At 40.0% G+C, this 17,559-nt stretch overlaps 1 protein-coding gene across 3 annotated transcripts in view; it reads right to left on the bottom strand.

The window, feature by feature from the left end:
• TSPAN4 (tetraspanin 4) overlaps positions 1-17,559 on the bottom strand; it is a 359,373-nt gene that overhangs the window by 274,369 nt on the left and 67,445 nt on the right. For all 3 annotated transcript variants that reach the window (XM_064657620.1, XM_064657621.1, XM_064657623.1), the window contains one exon: positions 8,720-8,801. The gene's annotated coding sequence lies outside the window, so the exon portion shown is untranslated. Of the gene's footprint in view, positions 1-8,719; positions 8,802-17,559 lie in introns of those variants that run through there.

A 17,559-nucleotide genomic window follows, 5' to 3' on the forward strand; every position in this document is an offset into this window, starting at 1 on the left:
TCCTTAGAAATTGCTTAGAAATCAATCAAAGTAGCCACTGCAGAATAAATACTTTCAAGTAGTTTCAGGAGTTCAATTTCTACATAGACACTCTGATTCTAGAACAAACATCCACATAGGGGATTATACCTATATAATTAATTTAAAATAGCGTATCCTAGGAAAAGTCCAGGAATAGACAGATCTCAGGATTTGGCTGATCACACAGTGAAAACTTTCCAATCAAATTCACTTTCCCTATAGCTTTGCTCATTTTGTTTCAACTTCATTTCAAGTCTTTACCGCCTACTGAGGTCACTTCCACTACAACCTATGATCTTACAGAAGAAACTAGAGAATGAAAAGTATCCACTGCATTGAGGAGAAGGAGGGACAGGTGTAAGAATAGGGCTATAAAGAGAATACAGCATTTCCCCCTCTAGTAATCAGCCATGACAATTTGCGGGTTGAAACCAGAGGGAGATCTCTCTTTACACAAGGCAAGGAGCTAATGAACAATGCTGTGACACAGTGCTACTGAACACCAAACAAGTAGAAGACAGGGTATGTATCACTGAAGGGGTATGCTCCAGGATAATATTATTTTTATGTCTCTTTTTTCCAAGTTGAACAGCCAACAACACTATGAGCCTGATAGAAGGAGACAGGTTTGAAGCCTGTTTCCACTTTTTTTAAATAGATGAGAGTCTTTGAATTTAAAGGACTGTGGATCAGGACATTAGTGTGGCTCCTACCCCTCACCGTAAGACTACACCCAACAGCCAAGAAGTAAAAACAGAGGTTCTGCCTCTTTACTACCTTGCTTCCTCTTCTCTGTGCCTGGTGAAGTTCTGATCAAACTGAGGGGGAAAAACCTTACCTGCTATTGTAACAGAAGGAAAACATCATATCTCATGCTTATAAAACCCTTTAACTCCGAACACCACTGAGAAGTTCAAACTGCCAATAACTGCCATTTTGTTTTAAGGAAGATGGGCTTCATAGTGAAAAAAGAAAAAATTAGTTACACTGCTAACCACCTGGCATGACTTGTTTCCACCAGAGTGTGCTTTATGCAAACTTCTCTGTTCATAGCACAGCTTTTTTTTTTCCTGTTTCCTGAACTCCAGGAAAGACTCCCCACCATTACAATCTCACCAAGTTATATTGGCAGAGCTCCAGCCAGCAAACACATGACAGTCCACAGCAGCCTCTCTCAGGCCCTTTGCATGTCCATATGTAAAGAGTTAAGCAGTAAAAAAATAACAACGTTAACACTGATCAGGCTGCACAATTCACTGTAGAAGCTGCAGAAGATGTGTAAAAAGCAGAGGATAGAGATTTTTTTTCTGAAACGAATGTTCTTTATACTGCAATCCCACTAAACTGTCTTTGGTAACACATGCCATGTCTAAAATGCTGGCATTTTCCAAATGTATTATACCCAATGGCATCACCTTTATAACCTTTTTTTCTCGGGGGTCCCCAAGGAGTTTAAAGACCAGCTTGTATCTACATTAAAACAAAGAGCAAAGCCCTAAGTCCTTCTTCTACTATTCTCTACACTGTATCTTTGCAGCTAAATATTTCCAAAAGAGCCCTTTACTCAAGTTTTCAGAGGAGCTCTGGTGTACCTCTTAAGCAGCTGAAGAGGGGAAGAGCTGTTATAAATGTGCTTAGAGCTCTGCTGCTCTTGAGATGACATCAAAGGTCAGACTTTTTCAGTACTAAATGGACATGCAGCATCCTAAGCTCAGAAAACAGAGCCACACATTTAAGAAATCAGGAACTGAGTTGGTAATTTTTGCCTCATTCTTTTAGAGCCATAAAATACACCCTAAATCAGAAAGTGAATAATCAGCACCATCTCTGACCACATGAAGTTGTTCCTATTTTCAGTCTCTTTATCCACTCAGAGCCAATCTTGTCACCATTGCTTTCAGAAGCCTGATTTTATCTTTTTATCACTGCTGCTACAAGACAGCTTGACTGCAATGAACATGTCTGTAATGAAATCAGTTGACCCAGAAAAGAAGTGCTAACACCAGTCTGGATTAAAAAACAAATACAAGTAAACGTTCTCTCTGACTGCAGGCAGTCCATGCTGAAATGCTGGAGCAATACAGGCACTGCAAAAGGAGACTGGAATAAAGGTCCCTTGGTTCTGTGCTTATGCCAGGTTCCTAAGCTTCCCTAAATTTTCCACAGTTTAAGCATGTGAGCGACCTACTTAAGATAATGTAATTAAAAAAAGCAAGAGTGCAATTATCTTTGCTTCAGAAAGGTCTAAAGTTTTCTGTATTTTTTTTCAAAAAGCAAAAGCTTTCTTAGATGTTGTATATTATTAAGATAAAGAAATTTATTTCTGCAGGCCTGAGTTTTAAAATCCTTTCAAAAATGTGGATATTCATTTACTCTCACAAAACTTGCTTAATAATATATGCCTGCTCTACTTACTTGTTTCATTTACCTTACATTTTTCTCTAATATGAGGAAAGCTCCTTCATGAAAGGACAGATTTTTTCAGTGCCAAGACAAGGATCTACCAGAATCCTAAAAAATATGTAGCAGGACATGTCTTCATCTAGGCTTCTATTAATCAGATGCTTTTTATCTTCTTTGAGTCAAAATGTAAAATAGGGTGCTCACACACAGAAAACTGCAAATCCATCTCAACTGGTTTTCTCTGCTTCTTACCTGACTCTGAGCTTTCTCTTGGCCCCTCAATAAATCCCTCCTACTGATAGTGCCTCCCAAAGATCATAATCAAATCAAATATTTATCCTGTGTTCCCAAATGGAGAGTGTGTGTGCATGGATGAAGGTGGAATCAGGAAATCATGAAGCAGGGAGGACTGTACACCAGAATATCAACACAAAAACACTCAAAGCCATTAAATTTAAGAGCTTTCAGCTGATGCCAAGCATGTCTGAACTGGCTGAGGAAGAAATAAGTTCAGTCTAAATGACGACCATATAAAATGGTTCTTATTCCCCTAAGTAAAAGGACTTTTTGTTAACATACTATAGTTCCCATTATAGTTCACACTACTGACAGTACACATTCACCAGTGACATCAGTATTTTAAATTACATCTGCCCTACTGGTCACAGCAAAGTCTGCTCTGGGAGCAGGAACCCAACTCCACTCCAGCACACCCCCTCCCTGCAGTGCTTGTTCACTCTGACTGCAGTTACTGGGACCTTGGCAGTGCCAAAGGAAGACAAAGCTTCAGCACAATTTCCCACTTGAGATGTACGGTGTGCAGGGCTCAAAACTGCTTTGTATGATTGAGGAATAAGCAACTTACCCTAGAGGGTGTGGGATTCTGTTTGTAATCAAATCTAAATCTCCTGAGCACCATTTTTCCCAACCATGAGCCCAGAATTCTCCTTTACTGCAAAGCTGACACTCCACTCTGTGAGTTCATATTTCATAGTAAAAAAGTAACAAAAGAAGCTTCTGTATTTCCTGGTTAACATTTTAGCCTTCTCAAGGGTAATAAAATAAGATCTCCCTACAACAACAGATAAGTCAGACAAATAAAATGTCAAACTACTTTATAAATAAGCTATAGTCAAGATAATAGAATGAATCTCTTGAGTAGCCATTAATAGCATTTGGCAAAGATGCTTCCAGAGGACATATGATACCTAATATAAAGGATGTGCTATTTTTGTATCTCTCCTTTAAAATTAATTTTGTGCTGACAGAAAAATATCTGGTTAATATCTAAAACCTTCCCCACATCCTTAGGAGGAATTATACCACTGACAGTTCTATGAGCAAACCAAAGCAGAGCATGGTCAGACAGAGGGAGCTGAGACTCAAGGCCAGGGATACTCAGTTCAGTTCTCCTGCCAGCCAAGTGACAATGGGGGCAAACCTCTTTCTCTGTCACATATCTGCAATGTGAGGTTAATCACACTTCATGAAACACTGAGATGTATCAGTGCAAAGCTTGCGGCAAGAGCTCTGTGGTTTTATTACCACTAAATTTCCTAGCTGAACCCAAAACATAAAGGGAATAAAAACTCCCCATCAACAAAATAAGCAGCTAAGTTGTGAGTAAGACAGCAATACAGGATACAGACCTATTTATTTGCTTGCACTGCTTCCTGCAAAACAAAGACAGCAAGACCCCATATTACCAATTACTCAACATCACAAAACAAGAATATATCAGCTAGACTTAACTTTTCCTATTGTGCTTTCTGAATGACTTGCCATTATCACTATAATACAGCAGGAAAAATACTGCACTCCTAAGCCTCTACTTTTTGATTAACCAGGTGCTCTGGGAATTTCTGTCTATCCCCATTCATAATTAAAAGTTGTTATTCCCATTTTCAACATGACTTGCTGGCAATTAAATCTATTTGGAAAGAAAAAACTTTTTTTCTTCCATAGAAATTATTTACTTATTTTTAAAAATAAAGTAGACCTGATAGGTTAAAAAGTTAATTCTGATCCCTCCTTCTGCCTAGATTTTATTAATAAAGTTTCCTCACCTTCCAGTGACTCTCACAAGAGTTGGAGAAATTCACCATCTCTCATAAGGCAAGTAGGAACTTTGGAGAAGCGTGAGGTTTGATAATGAAACTTCTTGCAGCAAGTCTTTAATAGTACCAGTTATCCTCAGGGTACCGAGCCCTCTGAGCTGGAAGACAGAGATGAGGAGCAGACTGGAGCCCCCATAACCCAGGAGGAAATGGTCAGCAACCTGCTACACTACTTAGACATACACAAGTACAGGGACCCCGATGGGATACTGAGGGAGCTTTTAGAAGTGCTCACCAAGCCACTTTCAATCATCTGTCACCAGTCCTGGCTAACTAGAGAGATCCCAGTTGACTGGAGGTTAGCCAGTGTAATGTCCATCCTGTAGGAAGGGTCAGAAGGAGGATCTGAGGAACTACAGGTCTATCAGCGTGACCTTGGTGGCAGGGAATATTATAGAACAGATCATCTTGACTGCAATTACACAGTACATACAGGACAAACAGGGGATCAGCCCCAGCCAGTGTGGTTTTAGGAAAGGCACGTGCTGCTTGACCAACCTGATCTCCTTCTATGACAAAGTGACCCACTTAGTGCATGAGGGAAGGCTGTGGATGCTGTCTATCTAGACTTTATTAAAGCTTGTGACACCATTTCCCACAGCATTCTCCTGGAGAAACTGGCTGCTCGTGGCTTGGATGTGTGCACTGTTCACTGGCTAAAAACCTGGATGGATGGCTGGGCCCATTTACCCCAGAGACTGGTGGTAAATGGTAGGTAACAAGTGATAGGATGAGAGGAAATGGCCTCAAGTTGCACCAGGGGATGTTTAGATTGGATATTAGGAAAAATTTCTTCACTTACAGGGAGGTCAGGCATTGGAACAGGCTGCCCAAGAAAGTGGTGAAATCACCATCCCTGGAAGTCTCAAAAAATGTGTGGATGTGGCACCCCAAGTGACAAGGTTTAGCAGTGAACATGGTGGTGCCAGATTAATGGTTGGACTCGATGATCATAGAGGTCTTCTCCAACCTTAACAATTTCACAATCCTAAATCCTGAGGGATGTACTAAGCGAAGCCCCAGCTTATGGGCTGAGGAAGGCATTTTAGAGGACTGTCTGGCACAATGCAGTTCTCCCCTTGGTTGAGGTGCACGCAGACAAGCAGAAAGAAACTCTTGGTCTGCAAATCTTTCCCCCGGGCTCAGATTCCTGGTCCTCTGCCTTGACAGTTTGATCTAAAAACCAGGGTTTCACCTTCGTGACCTTTATTGCCATTTACAGCTGGAAAAGGCCTTCTCAAAGTGAGATTTTTCACTTCTTATTGATTATGGCTGCCAAAGAAGCCTCTAGGTTTTCTCTACCCTGTCAGCCCCAAGGTGTTTAGCATGGCAAACCAGTCTCCCTGTCAGTAGTGAGGCCAGAAGCAGGAAGAGCTAAAGAAAAACAAACACTGGTGGGAAAAGCAAAGCATTATTCCCTTCCACAACAACTCCACTCCTAACATCAGGCATGCGGGCAGAAACTCTTTTCATGGCACAAAGATCCTTTTAAATCCCTCAGCGTCTACAACCTGACAGCTTCTCGTCTAGACTCCCTGTCTGTGTGTAAGCACTGCACTGACACAGGCAGACCCTTCCCTCTTTCTGTTAGTAAAGAAGACAACAGTATGCCATTTTTCCACCAGTTCATCTGCACATCTGTAGATGATTTTGGTTATGTAGATGATTTTGGTTAAATCTCACCTCCCAGAGATGCTGCACTTGAGATGATAATTCATACTGCCTGATTTCAACAGTGAAATACTACTTGGGAAACCTACACTTCTTTTGTATTAAGTACAAACAATTACTATATGCATAATCAAACATATTCCATGTCAACCCAAACAGATGCCCCCAGCACTCATTCACCATGTTTCTCTAGAAGCCCTTATACCACAGAAAAAAAGAATTTGCCTTTAGCCTATAAAGACCACCTTAAAGACTCAATATTAAAAATTTCTGCAGAGAAACAGATTTTGTTTGGGTTTTTTTTTTCCTGCACACTTCATACAGAAGTGCTGTGCACAATGCTGTAAGGATGAGGGAGTAAACATGGCCCTAAGAGCTGTATCCTTCAAATTATACAGTCATGCTGTGTGAATATTTACAGTAACAAAGAAAACGAAGAGGCCTCCAACTCTTCTTTGAATCTTGCCTATTGGAAGCTCTGCTGAATTAAATATATAGTCACACAAAACCAACAAAATCATCACTAACAATGCAGAAAATTGGGTCAGTCCACCCATTGAAATCCTGTGTTTGATGAATCTCCTTGGCCTAAGCCTGTGATTCAGTTTGAGAATTGAAAGCAAAGTTGTTTAAGTTTTGACACAGTATTTCAGTAAATAAAAAAAAAACCCTAGTACGATTAAAGATTCTATTAGTTGGTAAATTATGGCCACGCTACCAATAACTACGTTTCCTGTTCCATTTAACTGCAAAACCTACATGGACAGAATAGCCCTTCTAAAGGACAGATATTTTAGTTTTCACAGACAATAAAAAAGGGTAAAAAAGAAACAAAAAGAGTTCTTTTCTGGCATAAATCATGGAGCTTCGGTTGATTCAATTTGATTGACACAGAGTAATGTTAACTATATAGAATAGATCTTAATTCCAGTTGTAACTAACATGGAAGTCACATAATACACATTAAAGCAAAGAAAATACATTTTCCCACCAAAAAAAAAAAGAAAACCCAAAACCAACAGCAAAACTAAAGCCAAAACCAATAACAAACAAACAAAAAAAACCCCAAAACCAAAACAACCCAAGACCTAGGAGCAGGAGGAGAAGGGTAACTGAAAATCAAGGAACATAAAAATTCCTGATAGACACCAGTTTTTTAGAGTGCGAGATTACCAAGTGAGAAGTCGATTCACATTAACATCAGATACCCAACGTCCACTGCACTTCACACCATGGACCTTGGGCAAATCCTCAGTTTGGATGTGCTGCAAAAGTCCACAGACCTACACAGACTTCAATAATCCCCTGCAATTCCCAATGAAAAGGGACACCATGCAATGGTGACTGCTTTTCTGAGTGTTTCCAGCAACTTGCCAGCAGTAAGTACTTGCTATTTACTTTCACCTGTATTTTCTTTTTAACTGCAAACTAGAAATTATTTTTCTTTCCAGATTTCTGGCAAAATCTGACTTTCAGGTGGAGGTTGGGATCGGTCATTATGTCAGTTGTAACTGTTTAAAGGAAACTAAAATAGGAAGTACTTAAGGTAAATAAAATAAAGGGGGAAGACTCACCCTCTACCTGAAAGCTTCACCGCTTCAGATACACCAACTTGGAAGTTATTACAGTGTTTTATTTGTAGCTTTAATCTTCCAGAAGATTCAAAAATATTTTTCCCTACAAGGCTCTAGAAAGGACTGAACATAAAATCCTGTGCATCATCTTCCTTTCTGCCCACTTCAGGGGCTGTACTCTGTGAGGTTATCCCAAATATATCTCAGCATCTCAGTCATTTGTTGTTGGGTGATCAACTGTATAGGTACAGCAACTGTGCCAGGTGCTGCAGCATCTCTATTTTAATCTGTTTATCTGTCCTTCCCTTCCCACAGCATATTCTTCAACACCTTCACTGTTTCTGCAGCATGACTGGAAGGACTGGGCTGTTTTTTTCTCCTATTCGAAATACACAGGCTGTGCAAAAAAGATGTAAGTTTGGGGGAAAGAATGAAGATGGACATATTTCATGCCTGACTTTGGTAGACAGGATCTTATTTAATTATTTTTTCTTAAACAGTGAAATCTCATAATATAGCAGCCTTCATCATAAATAGAAAAAAACTGATCTGACTTGGAAAGAATACAGTTGCACTCGGTATTCACATAAACAATACCCACATCGCTTAAAGTTAGTTTGCCAGTAACACTAACACAAAAAAGGAGGATCTTGGGACAATAATTCAATTCCCATTTCAGTCCCCTCACCCAAAGGGCTCAGCACAATGTTTTCCAGGCCACCTCACTTGGAGGGAAACAAGGAAACACAATCCACATCAGCAGTAAACAACATTTCTGTTACCAGCCTAACTCATTATATTAATTGTAATAGCTTCTGCAGATTGTCATTTCTACTCTTTAAAACGCCATTCACTGAGGCCTAAAGTTGAAAAGCAATTACCCACTTGGAACGTTATTTTAGATCAATAAACTGATCACAACTATTCACATACCTGATGCAGGAATGGGAGCTCAGAGCACCTGATGTGATCCCAGCTGACAAGGTGGCCTTTCCACAACCCGTAAACTGGCGACCTGCAAAACAAGAGCCTGTGAGTCAGTAGCTATGTGTCTTTTACAAAATATAAGGAAAACAGCTCTCTCTAACTGTGCCTTTGGTAAGGACAAAAGAGACACCACCGCCACCCCCTAGTTAACTACTCTAAAATCACTGGACTGAAACCTAATAGAGAAAAACCTGGCAAGGTATAAGAGTTTATCAGTGTGACTATAAAGGGATGGTGCATGAAACCCATAGCTTGGCTCATGAAGTCATCAGAATGACAAAACCCACCAACAGCAGCAGGAGCAGAGCAAGGGGGAGACATCATGTTCTCAGGCTAGTGGGATCATCAGTGGGATTTTAAACTCCTTTCTCCTGGGCACTTCTGAACATCCCACACAGCATGTTTCCACTTAAGCCCATGTTCGAGCACTTCATTAGAACATGGTAGCATTATCAGCTTCTTTGCATAATCTGAATCCCATTAAACATTGGATCAGAGATGAGCACTTCAAGGACTTAAGATTCAAAAAAGACACATACGTAAATCCTACACATCCAGAATATATAATATATAAATCCAAACAGGGGGGAAAAGGGGAAGAGAAGTTGGTTAAAACCAGAAAATACAAGAAACCGAAAAGAAAAATTAAAAATCAGCTTTCTAAAAATCAAAATGTTTTCATAAGACAGAGAGCATTAGAATCTATTTATTACATAGTATTTTGGCTTTTTAGAAAGTTGTACTTTTGATCCTTTTTTGTATAACCACAAAAATTAATTTTTTATTTATATGTTCAAAAGAAAGCTGAGCTCTCCCCAAAATCTCATGCATACAGAAATTGAAGGAGTTTTAATGAACTAAAAATAATTGGAAAAAAAAAATCAATATAACAGCAAAAGGTGTCATTAGTGGGACCACACTGTACAAAAGAATGAGATGACTGCACATAGTGCTGGAGGAGACAAGATGGCTGGAAAATTAAACCTCTGTTCCAGGTCAGGTCATTACCTACATGATGCTCTGCATTAAAATTTAGCTTCACAGAATCTCAGACTGGATGAGACTGGAAGGCATCTCTGAAGGACACCTGATCCAACCACCCCGTTCAAGCACGGGCACTTAGAGCCCATTGTCTCGGACCGTGTCAGACAGCTTTTAAAGATCTCCAAGGATGGAGACTGCACAACCTCTCTGGACAACCTGTGCCAGCACTCAGTCACCCTCACAGCAAAACTTTTTCCTGATGTTCAGACAGAACTTCCTCTGTTTCAGTTTGTGCCTCTGTCCTGTCACTGGGCGTCACTGGTAACAGCCTGACTCCAAACTTCTTTGCACTCTTCCTTCAGCTATGTATATATACTGATAAGATCCCCCCTGAGCCTTCTCTCCCCTCCAAGTTAAACAGTCCCAGCTCTCTCCTCTCAGCCCTTCTTCACAAAAGAGATGCTCATCTTTGTGGCACTCCACTTCCTCATGATAAGATTCACATACAAATGCACACTGCTTCTAAACTACACATAAAGTTTTCTCAAAGCCCACAGGACTCTTGGCAAGTGCAGATGTTAGATCCCGTTCTAATGCAAAGCACCTGGGAATCAACACTAACAGCTTGCTAACAGCTGTTTTAGTAAAAACGTGGCTTGGTGACACTTCCCTTGCTCCAGGAGCCCTTAAGAAAAACGATTTATCAAGTACTATGGCTCTGCTCCTGCTTCTCGTCCCCCATCACCCCGATTATGAACTGGCGGAAAGGCTCTGAAGGGAAAGCTTTTGAGCGAAGAATGTTATAAAGCAAAAAAGCAAGAGCTTTTATGCCAATGCAATGACTGACATAGTTATTAAGGCAGGATTAGTACACTTGGAGTGACAGAAACCATCACGAATGGACAATTAAGAGTTCAGACTAATCCTCAAAGACAAGATGCTTAAAGACCTAACAGCCTGACTGAAACCAGTGAGATCAGAGAGTGATTTAACTCTTTCAAAAGGCCTACGAGGCCTTTGATGCTTATTTTCGCAGTAGGCTTTCCTTGCCTTCGGTTCAAAGCCATCCAAAAGGGTGAACTTCAAACACCTGTTTCAAGTGAAGAGGATGACACTGGAGGATGTCTTTTATTCAACCAGACAGACTCCACAGGAACAAACACAGATGTTCAGCACTCCCGTCTTCTACTTCATGAGTAAAAAAAAATCTGCATGGTCTAATTACTGAATAAATGAAATAGATTAATTAGATTAGACAGATAGAAGAAGTAAGGCCATTGCTTTTCATTTAAGCACACTCTCAGTTCAAGAGAAGTACCAAGAAGGAAAAAAAAATCTATTGCATAAATTAAACAATTCAAGTACAGCATTAGAAGATCTTTCAAGTAAGAAGTAATCTTATATGGGAAAGGAGACTGTGAACTACTGATTGCATTGACAGTCCTTACTCAATTTTGAACATTTCTGCTACTTAGAATAGCATTACTGCATCAGGCATGGAGCCTAAAGTGCCATGCTTTCCCTCATAATCTCTTGAATCCAAATTGCATCCATACTACAGAAACAGGAAGATTATTCACAACTGGAAAATTGCATCCAAACTCCATTTCCCAGCAGCTTTTAAGAGAGAACTTAATAGAAATAAGGCACGAATGGAAATCGTCTTGGGAGAATTCTATGTATTAAAAAGGACCTCACTGGGACAAATGTGTCTTTATTTTCATTTCCAGCTTATTAGGATGAACAGAATCCCACATTCGTTCCAGTTTCAAAGGGCAAAAGCAGCAAAACCAATGAAAAGGGAAGAAATTTGAGTAAACTTTAACTTGTAGCAATTCTTTCTACAATGTTTCTGCTTTGTTTCCAGTCCAAGGGAGTGCTTGTGTCTTATGTATCACTTGATCTAGGTTGATTTATAATCTTAGAGAGAGAATTCACTTGACCTAGTGATCTCTCTTAGAGATCACCACAACTTAAATCTCTTTGCTGTAAATCTGTTTGCACTTGAGCACAGAGATCTACATATGAAGATACAACTGACCAGGCACATAGCCCAGAAATAAATTCTGAACTTTTGCCTGAAGAGAGGAGCAGCTCTACTGCCCACCTAATGAAACATATCTATAGGCAACATTACTAAAATCTAAAATTTAATAAATTAATAAATTAAAATAAACAAAATTAACAAAATCTAAATCCTTAGTAAAATCTAAAATAGAATTCTTCCCTTTTCATTGTGTTCAATCTTTTTGTTTTATGAACTTATTTTTTCATGTCTGCCAAAAAAGTAGACTACTAAGGAATGTCAGCATCCATTTTGTTGAAAATTTCTAAAATCATACTGGCCCCATCAAAATATTGACCACAAAGTTCTTCTTTACAGTTTTCCATTTAACTTTCAAAGGATAAAAAAGTCAAGATTGCTTTGTTGTCATAATCTGGAAGCTCTGCTAGCCCATGACTGCAGCTGTTGATTGTTCACTGAGGTTAACTCACATTATTGCAGATAACAAGCTCAAAGCCTACACAACTTTAGACTTACTTGACATCAATCCCACTGCGACTTTTCAAGCTCCTGCTACACAAGTTCCCTTCAACAAAATATTAAGCTTCTTGAGCTTATGATTATGTATTCAGCCTAACTAGTCCCAGTTAAAGCAAAAGAGATGTAAGGTCAAAAAAATGTTTCTGTTCCCTTTCTTTGCTTGGTATTTGTTTAAATTCTGCCTGTTCTAGAAGGAGGAAAGCGCTGAAAATGTTTTGATAAATTAATTAGAAGTTTTTGTTCAATAGTACTCCATTCAATACTTTCTTTAATGCTATAAAATAGCATCCTACGAACATACCTAGCTGATTTTTTGTATGAATGTTTCAATAGCATTCTTAAAAATGCATACCCAGTGCTGACACTGAAACACATCCAATCATCTTAGAACCATAAATAATTTCTTTAAAAGCCTGGCACAAGGCAGAATTCCTTGCTCTTCAGCAGCAACTCCAACTGATGAAGGGAGCTCAGTTTGCAGAGGAAAGAAAAAAGTATACAAACCAGAAATCTGAAGGGTAGTGGCAGTACAGCCAAGGTTAAACAGATCAGATTAAATGACTGGTATTTCCATCATGCCCTAAAGGCAACTAACGAGACATTCTGTGTCCTGGGAGAGAAGACATCTCTAGCTCAAGACCTCCTTGCCCTGGTACCAAAGGTTCAGTCTTGACCAAAATTCAGGATTAAGAGCAGGTGTGAGGACAGCCAGGAAACTGAAAGAAGTGGAGATCACTCCAAATGTGCATTAGAAAATATCTGAACACCAGCAACTTAAGTCACAGTCCTTGCCCTCGCAGCTGGAGAGAAGCTCTAACTGTTGTAACTTATACAGTAACTCCCACCTGAGAGCGTGTCTTTAAGCAACAAGGATTATGTACCACCACCACCACCAGTCTCTCACATACACAGATATGTCTAACACAACAGCCAGACAATCATTACCTCACCTCCCCTGATGTGTGAGACTCCTTACCAAGACAAAGCTTATCAGAAAACACTTTTTTTAAAAAAATACTGGCACACTGAAGGTTCTATTTTTCACCAGTATTCAAAATCGGTACATTTTCCAGTCCTTTGTGAAACATTTCCTTTCAGCATTATTAATTGGACTGCTTTCATTGCAAGGGGGGAATGATTGACAAAACCCTTCTACCATCAATAAAGAATCACTAATTGTGACATTTCTGTGGGAAAGGTGACTATCAAAAAAGTCATTTTGGTATGAGAACTTGACAGCTCATTGACAACACACCCCAGCACCCGCCGTGTTCATGGAGCGCCTGAATGGTGCTGTCTGCTGCCTGAAGACAGCATCATCTACAATGCCTACTACTAAAAGACAGCTTAAAGCCTGAGGTATCAAAAGTCAGTTGAATCTGGAATCCCTCAAGGTATGGCATCCTGTAGCTCATTTTCGTCTTCTCTGCATTTCCTCTTTTCACTATTTGCAAAGATCCTCAGGGATCACATTTCTCTGCTCTGCATTTCTTGAAGCACCAGAGCAGAAAGAGTAAAGGACTGAATTTTCTCTCTTTCTTTCCCTTGACAGAAATACCTCTACTGCTGATGGGCTACATGGTACCAGAATGCTGCAGTCCACTATTTGATAAGAATAGGCAAGAATGATGAGCTTCACAGCCTCCCAAATCCAACACAGCCATCTAAATATGTTTATCCCTTGCACTGCATATTAGCTTGGCACGGAAATGATTTGTGTCTATGCTGTACACAGACTGTTGACAAGTAAATAAGATTAGAGCTGAGGCTGGGAAAACTTTATACAAATAATAAATTCCAGCAGCTCAAACAGAGATCAGTAGTACCATGGAGAACAGGAGAGTACTGACTGAGAAGAAGTCACCCAGCTCCACCCTCGAGCAACTCATGTAGCTGAGGTATTCCAGAGGATAAACTCATATTTGAATCTTTTCAAATTTCCTCTTCAGATATAAATTAGTAACAAGTATGCCTAAACTGTCCAGAGGCCAGCACGATCCTGAGGAAAACAAAACCTTACATCCGTCTCATGAAGGTCACAGGACCAGATACATAAATGAGATTGCAAGGAAGTGAAAATATTTATCCTGTCCTCAGAGACCCAGCAGACTTCAGAAAAATGACAGGGCCCTTTTGCAATACATTTAAACTTCAATATCTGAGATCAGAAAGATTATAAAATGTCAAGACAATTCAATCTTTTGCTTTTGCTTACAAAGAGCAAGCCATTTAACCAAAGAACACTTGAAGGGTTTTGATCTCATCTGCTACTTAGAAGACATTTAAAATAACAGGACAAGGCAGGTAAATCCTGTACTCCCATACATGACTTCAGACCTTGGAGAGCAAGTACAGATATACAGGGGAGACTAGGAGGAAATTACTGTAGGACATACTTGCTCTCCTCTCCAGCTTCCACTGACAACTGAACTACTGTGGTTTATCCTTAACAGCAGCACTGGCAAAAATAAAATTACCAGGAATGCACTGATTGTCAGTCCCACAATACCAGCACTGCTACTGGTAACAGGAGTTTTCAGGGAATTTCTCAGACACAAGGCACTGAAATGAAAGAGTTGTGATGCTTTCTGCTTGCACCTGGGGATATCTTTCTGTCTGCCTCTGCTCAGCGAGACTGCTGATCAAGACTTTATCGTCTCCCAGCTTTGCCTGCTTTGGTTGGGCTTTCTTTGCTCTAGGATTAGACAGAAGCATTTAAAACAGAAAATTTCAACCCATGGTTGAATGCACATTTTTCACTGCTATTACAGTACCATGCCAAAGATGAACACATTCTTTCCTGTGATAAAAGACTCAACACTCACAAACATTGAGGTAAATTCAAATAAAGAAGTAAAAAAGGGTTTTGTCATTTGCCTGGCTTTCATAAAGTTTTTCCAGTTTCAGGTTGGAATTCCAGGTGGAAAAAAAAAAAGGGGTGGGGAGGAATCCCTGCCAATAGTAACCAAAGCCCTGGCAAGAGACATATTCATCTCAGGAATAATCAGTTTTCTATAGAGCTGCAATGAAGATCAAGCCCTTGGGTCTTCCCTGGTTTGCACAAACTTTTGCCTGGCCCTCTCTGCTTTGCTGACCTGAACTGCAGCACCCCAGCCTGCTCTTGGACCTGCCTCGTCTCCAAGCACTGGATCACTGCATTTTTGGCCATAGAGATCGCTGCGGATCTTTGGACAATGACACAACCTTGTCAGCACATTCAAGTTTTCTAAGTCTTAAAAGTTCCTTGAGGGGAAAAAAAAAAAAAAAGGCATCCTCCCCCTCCCACATCTAACTATAACCATGCAACCTTACAGAAGTATAAAAAGCTTTCTGCAATATTGCAGAAATACTGCAAGGTGATCCCTTTTTATTTGAGTTGTTCTGTAGCAATATTTCCCAATTCTTTCTTCTTTGCCACAAAGTGAATCACTGAAAATTCTGTCACAAATCCACAGCAGTTAAATTGCCCACTTGCCTTTCTCCATTATCTAAGTTGCATTAATTATGTTCAGCTTAATGGAAGCAATTATTTAATTAGTACCAACTGCTCTTCACCTACATACTCATGTAGAAACATTTTGGGTTACACACAGGCCAATTACCTGCTGAATTGCACAGCACCTCATCACAAACTTATTAAAAGTTCAACAGAAAACTCCCTAGACAGTACACGGCATTCGTTTTCAGAAAGCCGTGACACCAGTGGAACGAAACCGAGAGAGCTGACGTGTACAGCTTTGAAACAGCTGCCCTCACATTAAATGAGTTTAGCCGTTATAGAAATCAATAAATTATTCCCCACCTCCGCCACCAAAATTAATACTGTGACTGCTGCTGATATGTGCACAGTACTGGACTGCTGTGAATCCCACTTCAGTGAGAGCCGAGCACCCTCGCACATGCACATACGCTTACAGACAGTACTCTTTCTAACAAGTACACAACTAGATGGCTTACACAGAAGACAGGAGGAAGAAGCCTGGCCTATGTATCTCTCTTAATGTAAGTTTTGAACTTAAGACTTCAGGTACTTGACTAAAACATGGTACAGACAACCATGCCTAAGAAGTTTATGGAGGCAGACACAGTTTAAAAACACCCCCTTGAAAAAAAAGCTACTTCGTATGAAGGACAGAGAAGACAATAAAAAGCTGAGACTTTGTTTCCTGGCAGTCTGAATTCCAGCCAGCCAGAATGGCCACTCTTAGGGATCCTGTGGAATTGGTCAAAAAAGTTTAGTTCAAATGAGCTATTGGCCATGTGGAGGTCCACATGGAAAGGCCAAGACATTTATCAAATTTCTCTGCTGACGTCCAGAGAATTTATAACCAGATCACAAGACACAATTTTAACCTATTTACAAGCAGAACAAATCCACATTTGATGCTGATGCTTCCACTACCCTCCTACAAGGATGGATCACAGCCTACAATGTGCAGAGCTACCATGGGCCTCTCGAGTGACATGAGAAATCAGTGACAAATATAGCCAGACCTCAGTTTTTAGAGGGCTGCATGTCAGCCAAGGATGAAGTGGGAAGGTAGTGACAAAGTTTAAAAAATCAATGCACACTCCTTGCTTTGTAAAGCAACTCCTCACACCTCACCAGTAACTTCTCATTAGCACTGAGTGTTTGCTCTCTAGGAGCACACAGTCATTTTGCACTGCACACGTGCTGAGCACAAAGCTGAAAAACTCTCAGCCCCCAAAGGTCCATAGCCTGATGAAATGACAACACTGGTGGAGTCCCTAGGCTGAGGAAGCATTAGATAATGGGAGACAGGACAAGGATCCTGAGGAGGATCATCAGAAGTATTAGTCAAACTGGCCCTCCAGATTTAAGCCAACTAATGCATAGTAGGAATGCCAAAAGACTGCCTCTCCTTCCCCTTAATTTAAATGATTTCTATGAATTAGCAGGCCTCCACATGTTTGTTTTAAACAGCAATTTCTTTATATTTCACTAAAAATATAGAAATATAAAAAGCATAACTGCCATTCTGCACAGAGGGTGCTGAAAAATTAAAATCCTTTTCTTCATCCAAGTGAGCAAAAAATATTCTAATGCCAAGTGTGGTTCTAAAGATGCAGACAAGGTAAGTTGAATAACATAATCTACTGGAGCATAATACATTAACAAACTACAGATATATCTGACCCCACGTTAATTGACTAACAAATCATTGACGAGCAGGGGAATGAAGGCCAGAATGAGGAAAATTCTTCTCTCACTTCCTGTCACCTTCACAGCACATCT

This window comes from Pseudopipra pipra, chromosome 6, assembly GCF_036250125.1.
Source record: "Pseudopipra pipra isolate bDixPip1 chromosome 6, bDixPip1.hap1, whole genome shotgun sequence".
NCBI lineage: Eukaryota > Metazoa > Chordata > Aves > Passeriformes > Pipridae > Pseudopipra > Pseudopipra pipra.